This window comes from Crocuta crocuta, unplaced genomic scaffold, assembly GCF_008692635.1.
Source record: "Crocuta crocuta isolate KB4526 unplaced genomic scaffold, BGI_CrCroc_1.0 scaffold282, whole genome shotgun sequence".
Lineage (NCBI taxonomy): Eukaryota > Metazoa > Chordata > Mammalia > Carnivora > Hyaenidae > Crocuta > Crocuta crocuta.
The window spans coordinates 2757035-2771110 of record NW_027529174.1 but is presented as its reverse complement, the minus strand read 5'-3'; the positions used below and the strand labels follow the sequence as shown (position 1 = coordinate 2771110).

At 37.6% G+C, this 14076-nt stretch overlaps 1 protein-coding gene across 4 annotated transcripts in view; it reads right to left on the bottom strand.

Moving 5' to 3' along the window:
- CLOCK (clock circadian regulator) overlaps window positions 1–14076 on the bottom strand; it is a 146878-nt gene that overhangs the window by 125412 nt on the left and 7390 nt on the right. For 3 of the 4 annotated variants that reach the window (XM_077757762.1, XM_077757766.1, XM_077757763.1), the window contains exon 2: window positions 13475–13553. The gene's annotated coding sequence lies outside the window, so the exon portion shown is untranslated. Of the gene's footprint in view, window positions 1–13474; window positions 13554–13640; window positions 13683–14076 lie in introns of those variants that run through there. The other variant, XM_077757765.1, reaches the window with a different exon arrangement.

The following is a 14076-nucleotide window of genomic DNA, read 5'->3' as shown; positions in this document are numbered from 1 at the left end:
TAGTTCCTTGAAATGTAGCTAATTGTGTCTTTTTTCCTAATCAAGTTATTTATCACTAAAAACTTCCCACTTAAAACTGCTTTTGCTATATCCCATGTGTTTTGGTATCTTGTGTTCCCATTTTCGCTTAAGGGACACAGTTTACTCTTAAACACAGATGTGAATGGGACAAGTCCACTTACACATGGGCTTTTTTAAATATATGTAAATACAGCACTATAAATATTCCCTATGATTTTAATAACATTTTCTCTCTAGCTTTATTATAAGAAAATAGTATACAATACACAAAACATACAAAATATGTTTTAATCAATTGCTTATGTTATTATTAGTAAGACTTCCTTCCAGTCAACAACAAACTATTAGTAATGTTTTTAGAAAGTCAAAAGTCATCCATGTGGGGCACCGGGGTAGCTCAGTCACTTAGGCATTCGACTCGATTTCCAGCCCCACGTGGGCATGCAACCTGCCTAAAGATTCCTTCCACTCATGCTTGCTCTCTTAAAAAAAAAAAAGTTATACGTGGACTTTGGATTCTGTGGGATTTTCAATCCCTCACTGTTCGAGGCTCAACTCTATTTTGATTTTCCTTTTTTATGTTCTTTAACCCACTGATTGTTCAGGTAGGTGTTATTTAATTTCCACACAACTGTGAATTTTCCAGTTTTCCTCCTGTTGTTTCTAGTTTCATATCCCTATGGCTGGAAAAGATATTTGATATAAAATCTTCTTACATTTGCTAAGGCTTATTTTGGGACTTCAGATATGCTCTATTCTAGAGTTTTCCATGTACACTTGAGAAAAATGTGTGTTCTGCTGCCGTTGAGTGGAATGTTCTATGTGTAAAGTATATTTCATGTTTAGTGTTTATTTTCTGTCAAGATGATCCATCCACTGTTGAAAGGGGGGTATCAAAGTCCCCTACTATTATTGTATTGCTGTGTATTTCTCCCTTAATTATGTTATTTTCTTAAAATGTTTAGATGTTCCACTGTTGGGTGCATATATGTTTATAATTATTAAATACTATTAATGAATCAACTCCTTTTTCATTTTAGGACTTTGTCTCTTGACACAGTGACTGACTTAAAAATCTATTTTATTTGATATAATTATAGCTATTCCTGCTCTCTTTGGTTTCCATGTGCAGAGATTATCTTTTTCCATCCCTTCAATTTGAGCCTACCTGTGTCCTTAAGGCCAAAGTGAGACTCTCATAGGCATAATATAGTTGGTCTTGTTTTTTAATCCAGTCAGCCACTCTATGTCTTTCGATAAGTAAATTTAACCAATTTGCATTTAAAGCAATTATTGATAGGTAAGAACTTACTAATGTCATCTTATTATTTTCTGGCTGTTTTGTGTAGTCCCCGCATTCCTTTCTTCCTCTTTTGCTTCCTTTGTGAACTGATTTTCTAATCAGAGGTATGCTTTGATTCCCCTCTCTTTATCTTCTCTAAATCTACTGCAGGTTTTACTTTGTGGTTACCATGAGGCTTACACAAAACATCTTATGGGCATAAGAGTCTGTATTAAACTAACAACTTCAATCACATACAAAAATTCTTTTCTTTTATGCCCCCTCCCATACTTTATTTTTGATGTTGTAATTTACTTTTTATATATCCACATAAATTGCTGCAGCTATAGTTTTTAATAATTTTGTCCTTTAAACCTTTATACTAGTTAAGTGGTTCACACACCACACTACATGGTTAAGAGTGCTCTGAATTTTGACTGTACCTTTACCAGTATATTCTATAATTTCATATGTTTTTATGTTACTAAGTAGCATCTTTTCATTTCAGCTTGAATTCCTCTCAGTATTCTTTTTTTTTAATGTTTTATTTATTTCTGAGAGAGAGACAGCGTGAGCAGGGGAGGGTCACAGAGAGGGAGACAGAATCCGAAGCAGGCTCTAGGCTCTGAGCTGGCTGTCAGCTGCGGGACACTCAACCGACTGAGCCACCCAGGTGCCCCTCCTCTCAGTATTTCTTGTAAGTCAGGTTTAGTGGTGATAAACTCTTTCAACTTTTGTCTGTTTGGGAAAGTCTTTACTTCTCTTTCACCCTGAAAAATAATTTTGCGGGATAAGGTTTAACTCAGTTGGCAGTTTTTTTCCTTTGAGCACCTTGGATGTATTTTCCCACATTCTCCCAATCTGCAAAGTTTCCGCTGAGAAATGTGATGATAGCCTTACGGGGATTCCTTTATATGGGATTTTTTTTTTTTTTCCTCTTGAGGCTTCCAAACTTTCATGTTTGACTTTAGACAGTTTCATTATAATGTCTTAGAGAATATGATTTTGGTTTGAAATTTTGGGGTGATCTATTAGCATCATGAACTTAGATGACCAAACCTCTCCCTAGATTTGGGAAGTTCTTAGCCATTATTTCTTTAAAAATTAGCATTCTGCTCCTTTCTCCCTCTCTTCCTCTGGGACTTCAATAATGCATAGTTTATTTTTTTAATGTTTTTTTATTTATTTCTGAGAGAGAGAGAGAGAGAGAGGAGAGAGAGAGAGCAGGGGAGGGGCAGAGACAGAGGGAGACACAGAATCTGAAGCAGGCTCCAGGCTCTGAGCTAGCTGTCAGCACAGAGCCCGATGCGGGGCTTGAACCCACAAACTGTGAGATCACGACCTGAGCCAAAGTCGGACGCTCAACCGACTGAGCCACCCAGGCACTCCAGTATTGCATAGTTTAATAGTACCTCATCATTCCACAGGCTTTCTTTGCTCTTTTTCATTCTCCTTTTACTTTTTTTTTTTTAATGTTTGTTTATCCTTGAAAAGAGCAAGGGAGGAGCAGAGAGACAGACAGAGAATCCAAAGCAGGCTCCAGGCTCTGAGCTGTCAGCACAGAACCCGACGTGGGGCTCGAACTCACAGGCTGCGAGATCATGACCTGAGCCGAAGTCGGACGCTTAACTGTTTGAGCCTCCCAGGCACCCCATCATTTTCCTTTACTTTTTGCTCTGCTGATTACATATCAAATGACCAGCTGTCTTCTAATTCTTTCTTCAGTTTGGTTTAGTCTGCTATTGAAACCACTGAAATCTTCAGTCCAATCATTGTATTCTTCAACTGTAGGATTTCTCTGTATTTTAATGGTCTCTATTTCTTTGAATTTCTTTTTGATAATGTGCTGTGTAATGTTATTCCTCTAAGCTAAATGTTTATATTTAATCCCTGTATGTTTGTTTTCTTCACATGTAAAGCTTACTTGAATTGTCAAATTACAATATACTGACAACTGCAGAGGGTCAATCTGTAAAACCTGGCTTAGAGAGTCTACCTGGGAAACTACTACTATACCCATTCAACAAATGACACTGTCTACTAGTCTGCCTATGTGCTTTCAAGTAATATTTTCATACTATAAAGCAAAACTTCTTTTATCTTTCACTCTAACCCTTACCTATATTTCCTCTCCCATAGTGATTTCATAAAAAGATGTAATAATATATTTTGAAAAAATACAGTAACTAAAGCAGTTGTGAATAAATTATGCAGTACAAAGTGGTATCTTAAATAATAACCAGTACCTTAATTATAGTAGTAAAAATTGTGTAATTATTTGTCCTATATCCTCATTAAAGATGTCACTCCTTACTATTACTTAAAATATTCCTTAGAAATTCCAAAAGAAAATAATGTCTTTGAAATATATCATAAATCTTTAGAGGCTATGAGTACATGTTTTAGTTTTTATTTCCTGACTCATTTAAGTAGTGCTTTTGTGGTTTGAAATGTATTTATTTTTTTTTATGTTTCCTTATTTTTGAGAGAGAGAGCACACGCAAGCAGGCAAGGGACAGATAAAGAGGGGGACAGAGGATCTGAAGCAGGCTCTATGCTGACAGCAGAGAGCTGGATGCAGGGCTTGAACTCACAAACCATGAAATCATGATCTGAGCTGAAGTCAAATGCTTAACCTACTGAGCCACCCAGGCGCCCTGGAAAGGTATTTATTTAAAATCTTAAGATCCTCCCAATCTTTTATTAACTACTGAAATCAAAATTAAGTATTTTTGTCAATTAAAGATAAAGAGTATATGACTATCACAGAGAACTACTTGCTATCCTCGTAAGCAGAGAACTAGACAATCGGTGCCTGAAAAAAATTATACTTTCAGTATATATTAACTGCAATCAAATCTTAAGAGAACTAGAGTGTTTTCCACTTTACACAAAAGAATGAAAGCTCACTTATAATCTATTGGATAAGAAACTATTGACAAGACAGTTTCTAGGCTGCTTTTATTTTATTTATCCTAACAGGGTTTTTTTTTTCAGTGTTTCAATGTTTATTTTTGAGAAAGCAAAAGCGAGCATGGGAGGGGCAGTAAGAAAGGGGGACAAAGGATCCAAAGCAGGCTCTGCACTGACAGCAGAGAGCACGATGCAGGTTCGAACTCACGAACCTTGAGATCATAATCTGAGCTGAAGCTGGATACTTAACCGCTGAACCAACCAGGCACCCCTATCCTACCAGTTTCTTTAAAAATCATATACGTGATTTTGAAAAAATAGTACAGAAAGGCAGCATAATGGAAAGGCAGCATGCCCAACTGTCCCTACCTGAAGTCCTACTCCCTAGAAACTATCACTTTCATCTATTTTATATTTAACTTATTTTATATTTATCTCCATAATTATAGATAACATGCTCTTGTCTTTATTTCTTGATTAGCAAATTGTCTATTGACTCTTTTGTTATGAAAGAGGATTTAGTTCACTTATATTATCTTCAATCTGCATTTTTTTTCCTCCTCATTCCAAAGGCAATCAATTCTACTGAGTATCTGTACATGGCATGTCAGACTAAGAACTGAATTTAAATTTTATTTAAGGGATGCCTGGGTGGCTTGGTTGGTTAAGCATTGACTCTTGACTTGAAGCTTAGGTCATGATGTCACGGTTCCTACGTTCTAGCCCCACTGAACTGACAGTGTGGACCCTCCTTGGGATTCTCCCACTTGCTGTCTCTCTCTCTGCCCTTCCTCCCACTTACGCACACTCTCTCTAAATAAATAAATAAGCTTCTAAAAAATTGTATTTAATTGTATTTAAATAGCCGGATGTAACTAGTAACTACCATATTAGATGGACAGCTCATTATTCCTATCTTCCAGTGTGTTTTTTTTAAACATGCTAGTCATTTTTTAAAGTTTGTATTTACTTTGAGAGAGAGAACAGGCACATGCACACAGGGGAGGGGCAGACAGAGAGGGAAAAAGAGAATCCCAAGCAAGTTCCACACTGTCAGCGCAGAGTCTGACAGAGGGCTCCAATTCACAGACTGTGAGATCATGACCTGCATGGAAATCAAGAGTTAGATGCTTACCCAACTGAGTCACTCAGGCACCGCTAAAGTTTTCTTTATAATCTAGTAATATAATCAATTTTTGTATATATCCTATAGGTGCTTGAAAAGAAGTTAAGGTCTCTATTTCCAAGGTAGAATTCAGTAATCCATCAAATTTTGCTTATTAATTGGGGTATTTAGATGTTCTATAGCCTTAAGATTTTGTTCACATGATAAACTATGGTCTAAGAGATCCATTAATGTCTTCTACTAGCATGGATTTTGTGAATAAATGTCTTGTATGTTTGTCTTTTGAATATTCTTATTTTTGAACAGATACTTGGTACTTCATTATAAAACAAACTTCACAGAATACTCATCTTCATGTTGCTTAATTCCATCCTCTCTCTTTTTTAAATTTTTTTTTTAATGTTTTTATTTATTTCTAGGAGAGAGAGAGAGAGACAGCGTGAGCAGGGGAGGGTCAGAGAGAGAGGGAGTCACAGACTGAAACAGGCTCCAGGCTCTGAGCTGGCAGTCAGCACAGAGCCCGACGCGGGGCTCGAACCCACGAACCGCGAGATCATGACCTAAGCGAAAGTCGGACGCTTAACCGACTAAGCCACCCAGGCGCCCCGCTTTTTTAAATTTTTATTTATTTGTGAGACAGAGAAAGAGAGCATGAGAGGGGGAGGGGCAGAGAGACAGGGAGACACAGAATCCGAAGCAGGCTCCAGGCTCTGAACTAGCTGTCAGCACAGAGCCCGACACGGGGCTCGAACCAACAAACATGAGATCATGACCTGAGCCGAAGTCGGAGGCTTAACCGACTGAGCTACACAGGCGCCCCTCCATCCTCTCTTTATAGCTTACAGATAGTTCTGTTACTTTTACTAAGGTTTTTGTTATTGTTCTAGTGGACATCTTTACAATCATATCCCCATATAATGTACTTATTCCTCTATTTCTTTTCTTTTTATGAGAAGGGGAAGGGTGGAGAAAGAGGGAGAGAATCCCAAGCAGGCTCCACACTGCCAATGTAGAGCTTGATATGGGGCTTGAACTCATAAACCATTAGATCATGACTTGAGCCGAAATCAGGGGATGCTTAACTGACTGAGCCACCCAAACACCCAAGTCCTCTATTTCTTCATGTAACCTATTAGATCTCTACTACAAGCTATGATACAATGTGTTTATTTTTCCTCCTCCCTTTGTCATCACTAGATTTCAACAAAACACATTACCTTTCTTAACTGTTTACCTTTCTGCTATTAGGTATACTTCTATTACTACACTTACTAATTTTAAATGCTATTGACTCCCAGCTATCACACAAGAGGCAATTAGCATACTTAACATACTTACTCAAGCTCCCACATTCTTTTCCCTTTTCTTTCTTAAATTCTTAGTTGTTTATTATTCATGTATGTAGCAGACTAAGGTCTGCTCAAATACTGACTTATCAGTGAAACTTCTGTTTACCCAATTTAGAACTGTAAACCCTGCCCTACCCCCTCATATTCATATACTACAACCCCTACAGCCTGATTTGTTTTACTCCAATAGTACTAATGACCATCTAACATATTTACTACTTTCTCATCTGGCTTCCTCCAGTTGGAATATAAGCTGCCCAAGGGCAGGTTTTTTGCCTACTTTGTTCACTACTATAACACCAGGAACTAGAATAGTACCTGGCATGCAGCAGAGGCTCAACAAGTACTTGCTCAATAAACAGGATAAAATCCACTACTAAAAGTATATCTAAAAAACTATAAAAGCAATGCTGAGAGAAATACAGGCCTAAATGAATGGAGAGGTTATACTGTGTTTGTGGATCAAAGACTCAGTATTAAGATGTCAGTTCTCTCTAAAATGATCAGTAGATTCGGGGCGCCTGGGTAGCTGTCAGTTGAGCGTCCGACTTCAGCTCAGGTCATGATCTCATGGTTCCTGGGTTTGAGCCCCGCGTTGGGCTCTGTGCTGACAGCCAGCTCAGAGCCTGGAGCCTGTTTCGGATTCTGTATCTTCCTCTCTCTCTCACCCTCCCCTGCTCATGCTGTCTCCCTCTCTCCCTCTCTCAGAAATAAAACATTAAAAAAACTTTAAATATCAGTAGATTCAATATAATCACAATCCCAGTAGCCATTTTTATATAGTGGCCAAGTTAATCTTAAAATAACTTTTTCTAATATTATCTCAACTAAGCTTTAGGTTTCAACATTTAAAAAAAGCTAGTCATCAGTTTCATGAACCAAAACTTGCCAAAGGACTTTGAAGAAATATACAGTACCATGAATCTTGGAAGCATGCTCTAGTATCTGTTTCATTATTCTAAGTCACATAAAAAGATCAAGTACTCCCAAACTCTCTATATAAAAACAAAACTCTAAGCAACTTATTTAAATACATTTAAATTGGAAGCCAAAAAAAAAAAAAAAAAGAAAGAAAGAAAGAAAGAACCATGTCTGATATACATTTTGAAAAAAACAAGAATAACTGTTAACATTTATTGGCCACTTAACTTTGTCATACTCTTTGTTCTAAGTAATTTGCATGTGCTGTCTCATTTAATCCTCACATATTATAAACTAGTATAATCTTCCTTTTACAGAGGAGAAATTGAGGTAACATGTATCCAAGATTATACAACCATCTAGCAGTAAAGCCAGGATTTGAATGCCAAGCAGGCTAGTTCTAGAGCCTGTGTTCTTAATCACTACATCATTCTATCAATATAAGTAATTAAGACCTTGTTACAGTATGCTGTTATTAAGTTTCAGGCAACAAATAAGCTTTATTTAGAATAAATCAGATATTTTAACCATCTGATAATGTCACTGAGAATAAAGGAAATAATATCAAAAAACTTCCTAGCTTCATGACAAAAACTAAAAGGCAGTCCCTATTAAAAGTATATTCATAAAAATCCGAGAAAATTCCAAAAATAGACACCAGAAGGCACACTAAAAACTACTGCATTAAACTGTAAGATTTTATCTATTTTCTCCTGAAAGTAGTTTAACTTAGTTTTTCTCAACTTAAACTGGAAGATACAGATACCTAGAAGTAGAATAAAATGTCACAGAAATCCTATATAAAGCTAATGTCAATTTTTTGGGTGGTAAAGGATTCTTTCTTGGTATTCAGATTTTCCTTTTAAGGAAGGGTTTTGGAGCAATCAAAAAACCTTTCTGTTGAACTTCATTTTATTTATTTTTTAATGTTTGTTTATTTTTGAGAGAGCACAAGTCGGAGAGGGACAGAGAGAAGGGGACAGAGGATCTCAAGTGGGCTCTGCATTGACAGGCTGACAGCAGCGAGCCCAATGTAGGGCTCAAACTTACAAACCCTGAGATAATGACCTGAGCCAAAGTCGGTCACTCAACCATCTGATCCATGCAGGTGCCCCTGGTGAACTTCATTTTAACTGACTGTATTGACTGCTTCATAGATCCCTACCCTACTTAGAAGGCTTATTCAAGAACAAGGGTGCCTGGGTGGCTCTGTCAGTTAAGCGTCCGACTTCGGCTCAGGTCATGATCTCAATGGTTCGTGGCTTCGAGGCCTGTGTCGGGCTCGTGCTGACAGCTAGCTCAGAGCCTGGAGCCTGCTTCAGATACTGTGTCTGCCTCTTTCTCTGACCCTCCCCTGCTTGCGCCGTCTCTCTCTCTCTCAGAAATAAAAATTTTTAAAAAATGAAGGAAGAAGATACTCCAGAAGGTTAACAATAGCACCTCTTTGTAGTGGGATTTTCAGTGATATTTTAAAATTTTAGTTCACACTTTTTTGTGTTTCCCAAATTTTCTATGTTAGGGATATGCTATTTTCATAACTGGGGGAAAGAGATTTAAAAAGAGACAAAGGCAGCCATTTACATTTAATTCATGTTTTAATACAAATAATAAATTCTTAACTAGGCATATGGTTTAACCCTTACTAATAAAACCCCATCAGTGGCTGGTTTTGTTTTGAAATACGAAACCTCTTAAGGTGAACCAACCTGTATTTTCGTTTTCCACTATTCTGAGTGAGAATTAAAAACTTAAGTACCTGACTAAACATGAACTCTTTGAATAATATGGGAATTTCTATTTTACTATTTGACCATGTAAATGTAAAAATTAAAATATTTCTGAAAAACAAAGTCACATCCTAAGTAGTATACCGTACGTCAAAAACAATTCATAAACGGGGCGCCTGGGTGGCTTAGTTGGTTGGGCGTCCGACTTTCGCTTAGGTCATGATCCCGCGGTTCGTGCGTTCGAGCCCCGTGTCGGGCTCTGTGCTGACTGCCAGCTCAGAGCCTGGAGCCTGTTTCAGTCTGTGACTCCCTCTCTCTCTGACCCTCCCCTGCTCACGCTGTCTCTCTCTCTCTCTCTCCCTCCTAGAAATAAATAAAACATTAAAAAAAAACAATTCATAAAAATTTAATTTTTACAAGTGATTTCTTTCTGTAGACTTCTAAGACTTAATAAGCAGAATCACATCTTTGTGAAATACACACCTAAAATATATTAACAACTCAAGAGCTGACAATATACTTATAAGGACGAATTTAGGTAATTTAATATTTGCATAACCAAAACTACAGAGAAAAACTGGAATCTCCTATCCATCTAATTCACAAAAGTTGCTAACAGAGCTATAAAAATGACTAACAAATAGATGGTTGTAAAGCAACCTATAAATATAAATGTCATTATAATAATTACAGTCAATTACAGTCAATTAGTAAGAATTAAATTGCTCTGCCACTTTATTCTAGAAGGAATTCTTACAATTCCATCCAAAATTTTAGGCTTGGTAAAAAAGACAATGCAATCTTTACTGGTATAAGGCCTAAAAGAAACTACACATAAAAAATTTACTTTACACATCTGCAAAGAACTGGAAGGAAATAGATACAAACAATGAAAGGTAATATTTCTGTAATGTGGAACTCTGATTTTTCACAATGTTGTTTGCTTTCACAATTTAAAATATTTGCAGCAAATATTTTATTTGACACAGCACTAGGAGTAAAACTGTGGGGGAGAGGGTATATTAAATATGTGCTTTCAGGAAAGGAAGTAAGATAAGAAACAATTTACTTTTAATACTCACACTGCCTGACATAGTAGATGGTAGATAATCATTAGCTGACAGAATTAAATTTCCTAGTATTTCTAGCAACCCTGAAATCTAACAGAGGCTATAATTATCAAATTAAACATCAAATGACTCTTTCCTATAGACTAGTGTAAAAACAAAAAAGCAACTATCAATTAGTCTTATAAATGCCTGATACAACAATGCAGCTTAATTCCTTACTTCCTTACTCTTTAAAAGCTTAAGATTTGAGCTTTCTCAGTCTTATCCTTTCTGAATTATTTAAAAGGATGAGATATAAACTCTCCTTCCAAACCCCTTACCTACAAAAACAAAAGGCTGGAAACAGTCTCACCCTTTTGAACCTTATGTATATTTTTCTTCTGGAATCGATCATTTCTACCTTGTGTCATAATCCTTATGTACGTGCTCTTTTAACTATACTAGACATCAGACCCACAGGGGGCAAGGTCAATGTACTGCATCTTTCTATGTATCTCACATAGCTTAGTAAAGTCTAAATAATAAAAGTCTTGACTAACTTTCTGCACACTCTATCACCTGAAAAGAATTATTAGAAAGGCAATGTTCTCTTGCAGGAGACAGGAGGTGGGTGGAAGTCTGCATACTCCTTGTCTGTTAGGTAAGTACAAACCAGACTAAAAGACCACTTCTCCTTTCCCCTTCGCAGGCTAGATTCCAGTGTCCTTTAGGTAAGGACGGAGTTTACCTATCTTCACTTCAGAGAACCTGGAAGGGTTCATGTAACCTAGGGAGTTTCCTGTCTGCAGGAATAGGAGAATAAAATCAAAGTTTAACCTGTGAGCTACTGATCTGGTCAAAACCCAAAGAAAACCCTAGAATGTAGACTCTAAAGAATCCTATGAAACCCAGGGAACCCAACTCTTTCAGATGAATACAATCTACACCAGATAAAATTCACACCAGCAGGACCTTACTGCAAATGCACTCCAAGCTGACTGACCCCTCACAAGTGAAAAGAGGAGTATGTTCTAAGGGGTATATCATGTTAAACTTTACGACATACTCCAAGTCATTTCCCTGTCCTGTGGGTAGTAACAGAGCCCACTGTAAAGGGCTACAATTTTCAATATTAAAAGGTCTATGTTTGTAAATTCACAGAAAAACACCAAGAATGTTATACAACAGTGTTAACAGCAATTATCTCTGGGGAGGGATGGGAAATAAATCTAAAAGTGTGCAAAGGAAGTTTCCACTTATATACATATTGATTGTTTTCATCTTTTATGAGCATCAATTTACTTCTATAATTTTAAAACCAAAATTAAATTTTGAAATGTGATTCTGTTTTTTCAAAAAGGATTAATAGACCCACATGGAATTCAAAAGAAAAATAAATGCCATTTTGCAGAAGTCTGGCTACTAGATACCTACAAATCAAAAGAATACAATTATCCTATCCTACAAAATAAAAAGGAATACTGGTAACAAAAATGCCCACAGCAACTATCACCCACTACTCAACGTTCACTACTTTGATTACACACTATTAGCCACCAGAGGGAGTTTCAGAACCCTCCCCTCAAAATTATATCCACTCTAACAAAGCCCTTTTTCAATTTTAACCTAATTAAATATGATAGGTTGGCAAAGCTAAAAAAAAAAAATCTTAATTTTTACAGCAATCCATAAACCATAAAAAGTTTTTACTAATACAATGCTGCCTCTCAAGTTTAATTTTTCATAAGAACTATATATACAAATTTTAGACACTGAGGTTCGTGTCTGATTTCCTTAAGAGAAAAAAGTTTCCCAGTCTGAAAAGCAAACTACCTGGGCAATCAACTCTATTATCATTCTAATGGGGTGTTCATATTCTCCAATTATCATAACTTTGGGGTTGAAAAAAAGTGAAATTTTATACAACTATGATTCCTGAAAAAAGAGGGAGAACAAAACTGCACTCTGAAAACAGCATAATGCCCAATGTAAATAGTACCATTCTCTATTTTAGCTAAGCAAAATATAACTAAACATCTTTACAAGTTAGTGACTTGAGCACCTTAAAAATTAAAGTAGAGCCAAACTTATCCTTAATTTTCTTTCAATGTTAGTTCATTTTTCTATGAAATATGAAGGGAAATCACACAGAAAATGGCCAAAACCACAAGTAATGGAACAGAAACAGGCAGACAGACAAAACCCACATAGTAAATTATTCTGAGAAGAGAATTTTGGTTGAATCTAGTTTATGAATCTACAACAAAGTCACCAAGAGTTTTAAATACAAGGATATATTCCGTGTACCTCTCATTTCTCACCTTTTTTCTGCGCCTCCCCCACCCCCTTATTCCTTCTCCAGGACCTTCCCAGTTTCTCTATAATGGAAGAGCAAACAGTTTATATTCTTATTCCTTCCCCACATCTTAACACATAAAGTAGCACATTATTCACACTGTCCTACACCTTTTCGAGGGAGGACTTTTTTTCCACTCTATAACATATTTTGGAGATCTTTCCATGCCAGTGCACAAAAAGCTTCCTCGTTCTTTTTCTCATAACTGATCATGACTAGGTTTTTTTTTTTTTAATGTTTTTTAATGTTTATTCTTGAGAGAGAGAGAGAGAGAGAGCGTGAGCACGGGTGGGGTAGAGAGAGAGGGAGACACATAATTGGAAGCAGGCTCCAGAGCTGTCAGTACAGAACCCGCTGTGGGGCTCGACCTCAAGAATCGTGAGATCGTGACCTGAGCCGAAGTAGGAACCTCAACCGACTTAACCACCCAGGCACCCCTGATTAATGGCTAGTGCTACCACAGCTCTCACCTGTCTTCTTCTGGCTAACCTTTAATGACACTCTGTTCATTCAACTATGTAATACCTGAGTTAGTTTCCTTTCCCAAACATGATTTTAAACCAGATTTGAGGTAGTCCCAAGGGATAACTTTCAAGAAACCAATTCATTAGCTAAGTTATATCCTTTTTAAAACGGCTGTTTTTGAAGCAGGTGAAGGGGCAAACACTCCACAATTCTTATCGCTAAAAATAAAGCTACAAATTAGAACGCAATCTTCAAGTGAAATTACCTTGTTTTTGATCTGGGGGATCAGCATAATAATCATATCAACAATGACGGTAAAACTTTCTTCTTGTGCTTTTCTTTCACTGTAAAAAAAAAAAATCAATGTTTTCAAGGCTAGTAAGCCTTGAAGTCCTATATAGTCTGGCATCCTAATAGCAAGAAACAACCACCTGATTCGATCTTCCATCCGCCAGGTCAGAGGCCGAGGCGTTTAGCTTACTGGATCCTGCTCACTATTACCATCAACAGGACTTCCACACCAGCGAAAACACTCAAGAATATAAGCTCTGCGGCGCTACGTGTTGGAAATTACACACCAGGGGCCAGAGCGCCGGGACCAGCTACGCACAGACTCCAGCTTCTCGGGCGGAAAGCGATCTAGAACGGCCAGCTGCGGTGGTGACAGGGCGCGGGGAGGTGCGAGTCGCCAGAAGGAAGACCTGGCGCCGCGCCGCGAGGNCGGCGCGCGGGCCGGGAGCCGGGAGGGCGGGGGTTCCCCGGAGGAGCTGGCCGCCCCGGCGCCCCATTGGGCGCCGCTCCAAACGTGCCCGAGTTGTGACAGGAATAAAGTGGGTCACAAGGCCTAGCGGGTCCCCAGCTGAAGCC